General features: G+C 39.7%; 1 long non-coding RNA gene across 1 annotated transcript in view; it reads left to right on the top strand.

The window, feature by feature from the left end:
• Nucleotides 1–1,544: 1,544 nt before the first annotated feature.
• Nucleotides 1,545–12,161, top strand: part of LOC119870202 — a 64,938-nt gene continuing 54,321 nt past the window's right edge. Inside the window, exons 1-2 of the long non-coding RNA XR_005355448.1 lie at nucleotides 1,545–1,653; nucleotides 7,725–7,791. This is a non-coding gene — a long non-coding RNA (uncharacterized LOC119870202). The remainder of the gene's footprint in view (nucleotides 1,654–7,724; nucleotides 7,792–12,161) is intronic.

The following is a 12,161-nucleotide window of genomic DNA, read 5'->3' as shown; positions in this document are numbered from 1 at the left end:
TTTTTAAAATGTGCATCTACTTTTTTACGGTATTTTTAAAATCAAAATAACACTTCAGTGAGGCATTTCATTACCTCTTTCTCCTGTTTTCTTCTTGCTATCTATCAAAGAATCTATTTACTTAGCAACCTAAGGGGATCCCCATCTGAGATTGAATAATTAATTCATGGTGATTTAATAATCTCTATATCGAAATACAAAGGGTAAAAACTGCAAAATACACAGAGTAAAAACAGTAAGCATACCAAAAAATCCTATTATGTTCACCTCTCTGATAGCTTGTATACTAACACAGGAAGAAAACAGGAAAAAAAATTTACTCCTATATTCGTATTACTTCTTGCCACATCTAAATATAATTAAACATTTTCCTCCCACAAGCTGAAATCAGAGCAGTACTCCCAACTATGCTCTCTTGGAGGTATTTGGCTAACAATATAAAGCATTTCTTCCAGTAAAATGTACTCTGATTATTTTAGTAAATACTTCTAAATTCCTATATATACAAATATTTCTTAAACACCTATCTGACAACAAGATGTGTTGGAAGAAATGCTTGAGAAAATTTCAGTCAGTTTGTACATTATTTTCTTGGATAGAAGTGAGAGATAACTCTGGAAATTCTCAATTTCCCTATACACCTGTATGGATTTTAAGAAGAGGCAGATCTCCCAAAAACCACCTCTGGAAGTCTAAGATCCCAAAATTTTCCAATTTGTTTTTTGTTTTCCAATTTGTAGGGTCTCAATCCGAAGTCCTCTTTGAACTTTATCAAAAGCATTTCCTACTCTACCACCAGGTGGCAGATGGATCCATTCTTTGGAGCAAGAGCCAGACCCCGCCCTACCGGAAGTTGTCATTAAAGGAAACCTCTGGCCACGCCTAGAGTTCAGCACCCTAGACGCGGACAGCGACACCGCCCAGTTTAGTCTCATGACTTGTTACAGAGGCTTTCACCTGACAAAGGAGCTGGCCAATCCCAACTGGCTCCAAGGGGCTCGTGACCGACTAAGTTACAAGGCCAGATATGGAGGGGGGTAAAAACCCCTTGATTTTTGGATATTTAGGCTGGCAAGGACACCAGCTGGCTTTAAATAATATTCCCTATTACAAAATGCCAACTTTGTTCTCTCTTACTACTGCCGGATCCTAAGTGCATGCTGTAAATGCTATCTTCGTGTGTGTGACAGACATTAGATCATCCAACCTTGGTGTATTGGTTTATTCCAACAAAATGCGTAAGACAGCAAAGGCGGTGCAAAAGTCTGTGAGTTATGGCGGCCAATGCCTCATCTTGTACAAAGCTGTTTGTCAGTTTTTCTAAGAAACCAGCGTGAAGATGGACTTTTTTTTTCTGCACTGGTTTCCTATTAATTACTCTCGAAAACACAAATAGCAGCTATCTTTGTTCGCATGAAATGACTGTTTCAGGCAAAGAGTGTGCTCAAGAAGTGGCAGTTTAAGTGTTGTGTTTCCGGTTGCTTAGCAATGCATTAGACAAAAAGAGCATGTTGGCGGGTTTTAATTCTCGTCTCAGAACGGCAAACACCCAAGGGCGAATGAAAAATGGGCTCAGAACAGCATAACATATTAACTGAGAGTAGGAATTAGAATCATAGTCTAATTTAAATCTCAGTCCTGAGGCAGCAGCAGGTAGGGCTAAATAGGAACAAGTATCTGTTTAAGATTAACAAATAAGTTAAATTAGACCTAGTTTTAGCGGTAATTTATCCATGTTAAACCGATTTCTCTTTCCCACTTTGTCTTGGCGGCGATCATTCAGATCTTTAACCAGCAGAGGGCGGATTGGCTGCATTTTTTTGCCCGTAGGACACTCCCTCCTCCCGTCCCCCTACCCCTACGCCTCTGCCCTGGCCCCAGAGAAATTAATTTAGTAGGCTCGTCAAATATACACCAGCTGAGGAAGGTGTGGTGGAAAGACACAGAACTTGGCAGAGTGCCCATCCGGTCTCCCTTGGATCTGTGGCTGCTCTTGGGTCTCCTTGCTTGGGGCTGCAAAGGGGATTGCAGTGGTTGTTCCAGGGAGAGGCAGGGATGAAAAGCAGCCCCATTCCAGCAACTGGATATATGGGATCCCTAGCTTCCAAGAATTAAGAGGACCAGAGGTAGCCTAGTTAGAGGAGGAATGTAACCTATGGAGGTTCCAAAGAGAAAAGAAGCAGTGTAGGTTTCGGACTAATAACTCAGTATTCTGAAACATCAACCAAAAAAGGCTCTGCTCTGGCTTTGATAATCCAGAAACAAAAATGGGGGGTTGAGGAGTAGGGAAAGGAGAAGATGAGAGGAAAGACTAAGAGTCTGGCTGACTCATCTTTAATACAAAACAAGTGAAGCAAGCCACTCAGGGAGAGAGACAATGAGAGAAAGCCTGCCAGAATGCAAGGCAGAGAAATAAAGCATACTGCACGAAGTTAATTTACTGTTGGACAGAGCCCTCCACATTCTGGACAAACATACTACTGGCTCCACAGGGGCGTTTTACCTAGTATTGTAGGATTTTTGCAGAATCCCCTTGGGCAGGCAGCCAGAAATCCCATTAATTGGACATGTCCTTTCTTCTACATATATCTGTGTCTCAGAATTCATCTAACTCAGTTTCAAACTAGTAAAATTAGGGATCCCTGGGTGGCACAGCGGTTTGGCACCTGCCTTTGGCCTAGGGCGTGATCCTGGAGACCAGGGATTGAATCCCACATCGGGCTCCTGGTGCATGGAGCCTGCTTCTCCCTCTGCCTGTGTCTCTGCCTCTCTCTCTCTCTCTGTGACTATCATAAATAAATAAAAATTTAAAAAAACTAGTAAAATTAATTTTTTTGGAGGCCACTAAACGGAGTCTTACGTGGCATTGCATTTTCTCTCCTTCAATTGTTACATTTCTGTAAGGCTTATTTTTAATTCGACTCCTGAGAGAGTATGAAACTCTTAAAGTTGGCTATGGCAGGGGGCAAGAATAAGATGTCTTAACAAGATAGATCAACGCTTTTTAGAAAGCATGAGTTGACTCAGTTTCATGATTAATCTTAGAGATAAATTGTATTTTGATGATATGTTGGACACTTTGTCTTTGTAGAATTCCCTCTCTGTTATGTGTCTTTGTAGCATTCCCTCTTTACATAAACATAAACACTTGTAATATAAATTTTCTATGCATATACCAAATTTCATTTGGTTGTACCAAGATCCAAATGAGTGCTTAAAATTGGCTGTATAATAATTATAATCTCCCCATGGAAATTAATATTATATTTGAAAAACCTAAGTAGTAAGTCAGCAAACACCTAATAAAAGAGAACACCCTAATAGCCAATAATCATATGAAAAATTTTACATCGATAATTATCAAAGAAATGGAATTCTGAACCACAATAAAATGTCTTTACCTACCCAAGAAAATGGATTAATTAATTCATTAATTAATAATAAAACCTAACATTTTCAAATGTTAGAAAGGATTGGATAACTTCAACTATCACACACTCTGGTAGAATGTAAATTGGTACAATCACTCCAGAAAGCTGGCAGCATTTAGTAAAGTTTCATATACGTATACCTTACAACTCAGTAATTGCACTCTTATGTATATATTCAATAGAAATGCTTATATGTGCATAAAAAAAGACATGTACAAGAATGTTCATCATAGCTCAACTTTGGAAGCACTCCAAATGTATCTCAATAGTAGAATGGAAAAGGTATTATTATCACCAAATACAGAAATATGTACAGTACTGACATTTTTTAAGATCACTACTATAGCAACAATATGTATAAATCTTGCAAACATAACGTTCAGCAGAAAAAAATCAGAAACCAAAGAAAACATTTTGTATGATTCTATTTATATAAAGGTCAATAACTGAAAAACCTACTCTAAGATGATAAAAGTCAGAATAGCAGTTCCATTTGGTAGAGATAAATTCTGCAGGGAGCTCAAGGGAAGCTTCAAGGGTATTGGTAATATTCTAGTTCTTGACCTGGGTGATGGTTACAAGTGTGTTCCCTCTAAAAATCTAATGACCTATCCATTATGATTTGTATGTGCTAATTATATTATACTGCAGTAACAAAAAAAAAAACCACAAGACAGATCATTTCATACTTAAAATCATTCAGTGTCTTCCTATCACACTGAGAGCAAAATGTAAATTCCTTAATTCACCTATAAGGCCCTGAATAAACGAATCTTACCTAATTTATTTTTTTTATTACCTAATTTATAATCTCTTATTAACCACTTTCTCCCTCCACTATCACACTTGAACTACTCTGACCTTTCATCAATGTCTAGAACATAACAATCTATTTTCAATCTTGGGGACTTTGGATTTGCTGTTTGCTGCCTGGAGTGCATTACTGCCAGTATTTTTCATGACATGCTTTTTTACCTTTTATAACTCTCTCACTCTCAGATTAATAACATCTTTTTAGAGAAGCTTTCTTTGAATCTCCTATCAAAAGCCCCTGTGGTATTTTTCTATGTACTGTTGTAACAAATTACCACAAACTTCATGGCTTTAAATAGCACAAATCTAGGGACACCTGAGTGACTCAGTGGTTGAGCATCTGCCTTTGGCTCAGAGCATGATCCTGGCGTCCTGGGATCAAGTCCCACATTGGGCTCCCTGCATAGAGACTGCTTCTCCCTCTGCTTATGTTTCTGCCTCTCTCTCTCTCTCTGTGTCTCTCATGAATAAATGTTTAAAACCTTAAAAAATAAATAAATAGGGAGATGCTTGAGTGGCTCAGTAGTTGAGCATCTGCCTTCAGCTCAGGGCATGATCATGGGGTCCCAGGATCGGGCTTCCTGCATGGAGCCTGCTTATCCCTCTGCGTGTGTCTCTGCCTCTCTCTGTGTATGTCTCTCATGAATAAATAAATAAAATCATAAATAAATAAATAACACAAATCTATTATCTTAGACTTCTGAGGTCAGAAGTCTAAAATGGGTCTCACTGGGCTAAAATCGAGGTATCAGCTGGAGTGCTTTCCTTCTGGAGGCAGTAGAGAACTCATCCCCATGCTTTTGCCAGTTTTTAGAGGCTACCTGCCTGTCTGGGCTTGTGGCCCCTTCTTCCATTCATCCTCAAAATCAGCTATGCAGCATCTTAAAATCTGACTTTGACACACTCTCTCTCACCTCTCTTCTTTACTCTTGTGATAATGTTGTACTCCAGGATGATCTCCTGACATCAAGGTCAGTTGATTAATAACATTAATTCCCACTTGCTATGCGATATAACATTTAAAATTCTGGAGATGTCTTTTGGAGGAGCATTATTCTGCCTACCACAGTCTCCCTTTTTTTTTTTTCCAGCACAGCATCATGTTTATTTCCACAAGAGCACTAATCACAAGTTTTAATTGTTTTATTTATTTGTTTACTTGTTCACTTGTTCACTCTAATGTAAATTCTATGACAGCAGAGACCCTATCTATCCATCTAGTTAGCTTGTTTCCTCAGTGCTTAGCATAATGCCTGGCACACTGTAGGAGCTCAAAAAGTATTAGTGGAAAAAATAAATAAGTGATTATGATTTTAGATTTATGTTTTGACACTAAACAGCTCTGTTTGATTTTTATCTTTCCTTCTCATATAAAAATATATATTGTGTCTTAGCAGGAGGGGAATTTCTGGAGGAATTTCAACCTAGATTTTTCAGACTCTCCATCATATTAACTCACTGTAAAAAAACAATGCCCATATATAGAGGCCCCTATATGTGACATACATATATGTGACTTATTATAAGGATAGTTATAAGGACAGTTTATAAGGGTACCTTCTCCTGGAAAATAGCATATCAAAGGGCTCATTCCATTGAAGAAAAGATCATAAAGGATGAGAGGTTGTAATTCTTTGTTATAATCATGTGAGAAAAAATTTGGTGCATGGGGCTCTATGTCGGATCCTAGGATACAGTTACAAAGACAAATATCATCAGAAAATCATTGTTTATGTCTGTTTTACCAGATTATAATATCAGATACCAAAGGTTTTTTTTAATTTATTTTTAATCTTTTTTTAAGATTTATTTATTTATTTATTTATTTATTTATTTATTTATTCAGAGAGAGAGAGAAAGAGAGAGGCAGAGACACAGGCTGAGGGAGAAGTAGGCTCCATGCAGGGAGCCCGATGTGGGACTTGATCACCGGTCTCCAGGATCATACCCTGGACTGCAGGCGGCACTAAACCGCTGGGCCACCGGGGCTGCCCTACCAAAGGTTTTTTTTTAATACTTGGTGATTCATCTATTTATTTAACAAATATTTATTGATCATCTATTAAGCATCAGGTACTCTTCTAGGCTCTGAGTACACAGTATCATCATACAAAGTCCCTATGTTTAGGGCACCTACAAATTGATACATATTACGTAAGGTATAGCAAGAGTTATAAAAAAGAAAAGTTTGTGGTTTTATTCAAAATGTTTATTTATTTGGCAGCACAAGCAGAGGGAGGGACAGAGGGAGAAGCAGGCTCCCCACTGAGCAGGGAGCCCGACATGGGATCAATTCCAGGACCCTGGGATCATGACCTGAGCCAAAGGCAGACACTTAACCAACTGAGCCACCCAGGTGTCCCCAGATAAAAAGTTTTGAATGGATATTTGATTTATGTCCTAAAATGAGAAGTTTGATTGTTGTCTGGGTGGAAGAAGGGAGACCAGTTAGAAGGACATTGCAGTAAATTAATATGCAGAAGACAATGATAGTTCAAACTAGGATGATACCAAAGTTAATAAAAATTGGTTGGATTTGAGAGATATTTTCAAGATAAAATTGACATGGTTTGATGATGGATTTGGATGTGCAATGTTAAATAATAAAGAATGGCCCTCAGCTTGTTTGGAGCATCTTGGTGGTTGGTGGTGCCATTTACTGACATAAGGAAAATTTGGGTTAATTTGGGGATGGAAAAATCAAGAATTCTGTAGATGTTAAATTTTAAAGGCTTGTTCAAGTTCTAAATTATATTGATTGGGCAATGGAACATTTGGGTCTGAGGAGTTAGGGGAGATATCACATCTAGAAATAGGAATCTTAGAGTAAAGATTAGGAAAACTATAATTAAAGCAACGAAACTGGGGATCCCTGGGTGGCTCAGCAGTTTAGCGCCTGCCTTTGGCCCAGGGTTTGATCTTGGAGTCCCAGGATCAAGTCCCACATCGGGCTTCCTGCGTGGAGCCTGCCTATGTCTCTGCCTATGTCTGCCTATGTCTCTCATGTCTCTCTGCCTATGTCTCTGCCACTCTCTCTGTGTGTCTCTCATACATAAATAAAATCTAAAATTATAATAATAATAAACTTCCTTGTTGATAGCTTTTTTGTTAAACTTCCTATTTTATATAAACCAATGGCTTTCAAAGTATTTTCCAATACCTGCGTTTGATACATTGATGTTACAAATTAGTTCCTTGTATTACTTGTGTTTATACCATGATGAAGCTTTTTCCAATAATCGCTATTGTGATCCTTAGGTCTCCTAATCTCACCAGGTGTCCACTTTACAGAGCTTATAAATCCTTTGCATGGGCCCAGTAAGGAAGTTTTAGAATGCAATCTCTAAATAATCTGTGCCAGTTTTTTTCACGGAAGTGTTAAATTGAGAAGCTTCTAAAGAGTGCGTCATTTCCCCTAACAACACTATAGTCATTCAGTTATTAAATATAAGCATCTTCTATGTGTTTGGCCTCTTCTAGGATCAGAAAATATGATATTGAATGAAATGGGCACCATTCCAACTTCACAAAACTTGGATCCTAACAGGTAAGACAGGTGATTAAACTGTTAGAATCAATATGTTACAGACTATCAGAAGAAGACTATAGGATAATAGAATAACTCAAAACAGCAGGTGGGGGGTGGAAAGTTAGGAAAAACCAGACTCTGGATGCCTGGGTGGCTCAGCAGTTGAGTGTCTGCCTTTGGCTCAGGGGGTGATCTCAGGGTCAGGGGAAGGAGTCCCACATTGGGCTCCCTGCAGGGAGCCTGCTTCTCCCTCTGCCTGTGACTCTGCCTCTCTCTGTGTGTCTCTCATGAATAAATAAATAAAATCTTTTTTTAAAAGGTTGGGGGGTGGGGGAGACTGGACTCTGAAAGATGAAGAGTTATCCAGGAAGGAAAACAATGACTAGTAATAGGGAAAAGCATGTACAGAGGTTTAGAGACAAGGAAATAACAGAAGGATAGTGCATTTGAAGAACTCTGTGAGCAACAGAATAAACTTTATCATTATTTTTCTCTCCTTTAGGATGACCTGCCCCAATACTTCTTAGTGACTTTCAAACTACCTTGAAATTGATTATTCACTATTATGGAAAGTGCCAAATTTTATTTTTTAACTTTAATAATTTGTCAACTTTTTAATAGGTTTGATTTTTTAAAAATAGAATAAAATTTAAAATAAAATAAATCTGAGCCATTGTGACTTTCTCTTCAGGCTAGGTACTTCTATGAGTAACAGTGGTTTCAAATAAAGCAATTTGAATTTATTACCAAGTAGCTATGAGTACTAATTCTTTTTTTAAAGATTTTATTTATCTATTTGACAGAGGGGGGAGGGGAAGAGAGAGAGAGAGAGAGAGGAAATGAGTATGAGCTGGAGAGCCAGAGGAAAAAGCAGACTTCCTGCTGAGCAGGGAGCCAGACAGGGGGGCTTGAATCCGGGATCCTGGGATCATAGCCTGAGCCAAACACAGACACTTAACCAACTGAGCCACCCAGGTGCCCCAATGAGTATTAATTCTTTAAATGTGACTTTTAAAACTTTGAAAAAAAAGATTAGGAGAGGAATTGGAGGTGATAAGTAGAGGAAACACTTCCAAGATTTTTTTTTTTTTTTTTTTTTTTTTTGGTACAGAAGAGCGAGGGGTATCTGGGTGGCTCAGGCGGTTAAGCATCTGCCTAAGGAAAAAAAAAAAAAAGAAGAGAGAAATGAGCAGTAACTAGAAGGAAAAATTAGGTCAATAAATGGTTAAGGTGAGAGAAAAAACAATATGCCTGTATGCCGATGGGAAAGATCTCCTAGAAAGGAGAAAATTGATAATACAGAGGTGGTAGAAAGCAATGTCTTTAAATATTTGACATGGGAAGGGATTGGAATACTTGAGGAAGGATGGGTTTAGCAAGGAGCATGGACAGTTTATCTAATAGCCACAGAGTATCAGATAGGTTATATGGGAACAAAGACAAATCAGAAGGTCAGTGTGGTGGAGTTTGTAGACATGGTCTTCTGATTGCTTCATTTATCAATGAGTAAAGAAGATGCTCTACTAATAGAGAAGGGGGGAGCGTGATGAAGGTTGAGAAGAAAGCAAAGAGTATGAAGTGGTCACAGCAAATAGGTGAGGGTAGGAGGGCTTATGAACTAGGAAAACACAGTATGATCACCAGGCAGCATTAAGGGCCGTTTGAAACTTATAATTACAAGTAGAATGTGAGAACAGCCAGAAATAGTGTGATCTTTTTTATCTTTTTTTTTTTTTTTTTTTTTTTTAAGATTTCATTCTGGGCGGGGGGATCCCTGGGTGGCTCAGCGGTTTAGCGCCTGCCTTCGGCCCAGGACGTGATCCTGGAGTCCCGGGATTGAGTCCCAGGTCGGGCTCCCTGCATGGAACCTGCTTCTCCCTCTGCCTGGGTCTCTGCCTCTCTCTCTCTCTCTCTCTGTCTCTCTTGAATGAATAAATAAAAATCTTAAAAAAAAAAAAAAAGATTTCATTCTGGTTTGCCTGGATGGGTCAGTCAATTAAGCATCTTCCTCTCGCTTTTGTGCTTTCATGCTCTTAGGGTCATGAGATCGAGCCCTGCATCTGGCTCCACTGAGCATGGAGACTACTTAAGGTTCTCTTTCTCCCTCTCTCTGCCCAACTGCTCCCCCCGCCCCATGCCCACACATTCTTTGTCTTTCTCTCTCTCTCAAAAAAAGAAAGACTTTACTTTTAAGTACTCTCTATACCCATCTTCAGGCTTGAACTCACACACAACCCCAAGAGTCACGTGCTCCAGCTGAGCCAGCCACACACCCTTCTCCCATCACTTTAATCAATGTGAATACAGGGCTAGCATAAACAAAGTTTCAGATTTATGAAGAGTAGGATTTTTAGAAGCATGTATATTAAATTGCAAGAAGATCAGGGAGTTAAGGGAGTATAAAATAGAATGATTATAATAACTGGCTACAGGCTTTTAGCTGGATAAAGAGAAGTAAAGACATAGGGGTAGTAGGGATGATGAAAAGATGGCAGAACTAATGGATTTCATGTATTGGAGTGGTTGAAGTTATTTCTGAGGTTAGGATCCTATAGGGAGTAAGCTGGAAAAGTTGGAGGGTGTGGCAGATAGTCCGATGTTTAAAAAGGTTAAAAGAGAAATTCTAAGTATTGATAACATGAAGTCTATATCTGACTTTGATTGGGAGTAAGTGGCTGAAGTAGGTAGACCACTGGCTAATTGCAGGGGAGAAGATCAAGGGATGGAGAGAGGCTATTGGGAAATAGACCTATGTGTATACCAATGTCACCAAGAATTATGACTGGGAAAACACTGGAGAGGATGATGAAGAGTCAACAGTTAAAATCTTCAAGGAGGTCCCTGGGTGGCTCAGTCAGGTTAAGCATCTGCCTTGACCTCAGGTCATAATCCCAGGGTCCTGGGATTGAGCCCTGCATTGGGCTCCCTGCTCAGCAGGGAGTCTGCTTCTTCCTCTCCCTCTGCCTACCACTCTGCCTACTTGTGCTCTCTCTCTGTCAAATAAATAAATAAAATCTTTAAAAAAAAAAAGTCTTCAAGAAATGAGGATGAGAGACATAGGGTCAATAAATGACTGCCACAAAGAGAGGTAGAGGGTGGAAAAATTCTATGACATGAGATTCCAAGCTGAATGGTGGTAGAGTGATATGGAAGTGATACTGATGGGCAGGAAGAGAATTTCTTCTTTCTAGGTCCAGTAGTGTTAGGGCTAAAGAGAAGTCACAGCTACATTATGAAAAAAATAAATAGAAGTAATGTCTTCAGGAAGAGCTAGGTTTTAGTTAGAAGGTGTATTTTCAGAAAAGCGGCTGAGGATATAGGGGATTTTGCTGACTGACCAAAGGGCACAGTGGAAGCATTTCAAGAATGGAAGAAGGTGTGGGGTGCCTGTGTGGCTCCATCGATTAAGTATCCCTCTCTTGACTTCAGCTCAGGTCATGATCTCAGGGTCTTGAGATCAAGACCCATGTCGGCCCCGAACTGAACATGAAGTCTGCTTAAGATTCTTTATCTTCCTCTCCTTCTGTCCCTCTACACTCTCACCTCCCACCCCCTGCTTGCTTGTTTTCTCTTTCTCTCTAAAACAACAACAAAGAATGGAAGAAGGTAAACATCATATTGGAAAAAAGAAAAGAAATCCACAGAACAACGTGGAAGTTACTTTCTGGGGGCAAAGAGTTGACAGGGGAGTTCTGAACTTCTAGGAACTGACATGAATTGTAAAGTTAATTCTGATGGTTGCAATGGCAGATAGCATTGGTAAGGATGAGCTTCAGGGGCAAGGTGCAGGGAGTCTCGTGGGAAACATTCAGAATTCTTGGGCTCTCATGTAACTAAAACTGGTGTCTTCCCTTTGGCACAAGGCCACATGGAAACACCCTCCGACCCCTGCCAATGCAGGTTTGGAGGCCAGAGATATGGAGCAATTGCCATCTAACATGAGAGTTTCCTTCCACTACCCTGGATATTACCCACAAGAGGAGAAATCAAAGGTGCTGGCTTTCTACCCATTTTGAACTCAAATCCACTCCTGAAATCCACGCTTCTCCAAAGACCAGAACACTGGGATGATAATTGTACTGCCAATGCTGCCAGTTCTTCTCACACAGAGCAATGGCCTGTGACAACCAAAGGGCAACAAGAATATCTTAAAAGTAGCCTTCAGGGATCCCTGGGTGGCACAGCGGTTTGGCGCCTGCCTTTGGCCCAGGGTGCGATCTTGGAGACCCAGGATCGAATCCCACATCGGGCTCCTGGTGCATAGAGCCTGCTTCTCCCTCTGCCTGTGTCTCTGCCTGTGTCTCTGCCTCTCTCTCTCTCTCTCTCTCTCTCTGTGACTATCATTAAAAAAAAAAAAAAGTAGCCTTCAGGGAAAAGTACTCATGTTT

Source organism: Canis lupus, chromosome 2, assembly GCF_011100685.1.
Source record: "Canis lupus familiaris isolate Mischka breed German Shepherd chromosome 2, alternate assembly UU_Cfam_GSD_1.0, whole genome shotgun sequence".
Lineage (NCBI taxonomy): Eukaryota > Metazoa > Chordata > Mammalia > Carnivora > Canidae > Canis > Canis lupus.
The sequence above is the reverse complement of the archived record's forward strand: the minus strand, read 5'-3'. Positions and strand labels throughout refer to the sequence as shown.